This window comes from Penaeus monodon, chromosome 33 (assembly GCF_015228065.2).
Source record: "Penaeus monodon isolate SGIC_2016 chromosome 33, NSTDA_Pmon_1, whole genome shotgun sequence".
Lineage (NCBI taxonomy): Eukaryota > Metazoa > Arthropoda > Malacostraca > Decapoda > Penaeidae > Penaeus > Penaeus monodon.
Window position 1 is genome coordinate 14,524,374 of NC_051418.1, and position 945 is coordinate 14,525,318.

The 945-nt window shown below is 36.3% G+C and overlaps 1 protein-coding gene across 1 annotated transcript in view; it reads left to right on the top strand.

Moving 5' to 3' along the window:
- The window catches only part of LOC119594260, a 29,081-nt gene that overhangs the window by 26,052 nt on the left and 2,084 nt on the right, over positions 1 to 945 (top strand). The gene's annotated exons all lie outside the window — the stretch shown is intronic.

Sequence of the window (945 nt, forward strand, 5' to 3'; positions counted from 1 at the left end):
CCTTTCACTCACTCCGACTCTTCCCTCCTATCCTCTTGCCATCTCTTCCTATTCTATCTTATCAACAAACGTACTAGCTAAGTTAAATTCATCAGGTCTAGACTTACTCAAGAAAAAAGCTTAATAACTTAACAATTTCTCTCTCTCAATGGTAAACTTAGTTCTAACTTCCCACCTTTTCCGATTCGTCAATCCTTCTCAAACTCTCTTTTCAAAATACACCGAATAACTCTCAATTCTTCGTTATCCTCTCTGATCTAAACTCTGTCTTATTCTCAACGGAAATCTTCTCTTTCTACTCTCCAAAAGTAATTTTCCATTTCCCTTTTCTCATTTCTCTTAACCCGGGAAAGACTCGTCTAATCTCAGAAGAAGTTCCTTTTGCCTCTAATCAGCCTTCACACTGATGAATGCAAACTGGTACTCATATAAGAGGAACTTCACTTATTCTGCCTTCTCAAATGCTTACTATCAGAACACGAAAATTTGCATGTTTGCCTATCTTTGCACATCTTGCGGCATACTACCTTATGCTTCAGCAAACCCCATTGCCCTCTGACTTGTTCTTTTTACCTCATTCTCCACTAAGCTTTACTCATCTCCAACAGAAAATCTTTGCATCCTCCTCTCCCTCATCTTCCTCCTTCTACTCTTCCCTCTCTTACCCCTCCTTTTCCCCATCTAATTTGTTTTTTCTCTTTTTCCTCCTTTCCCCCTTTTCCTCTTTTTTACCTTTTTTTTTCCCCCTTTTTTCCCCCTTTTTCTTTTTTAAAAAAAAATTTTTTTAAAAAAAAAAAAATTTTTCCCTTTTGGCTTTTCCCCCCTTTTTTTTTCCTTTTTTTTTCCCCTTCTTTCCTTTTTTCTTTTTTTTCCCCCTTCTTTTGTTTTTTGCTTTTTTATCGGTTCCTTAAAAAAAAAATTTCTTTTTTCCCTTTTTTCTCCCTC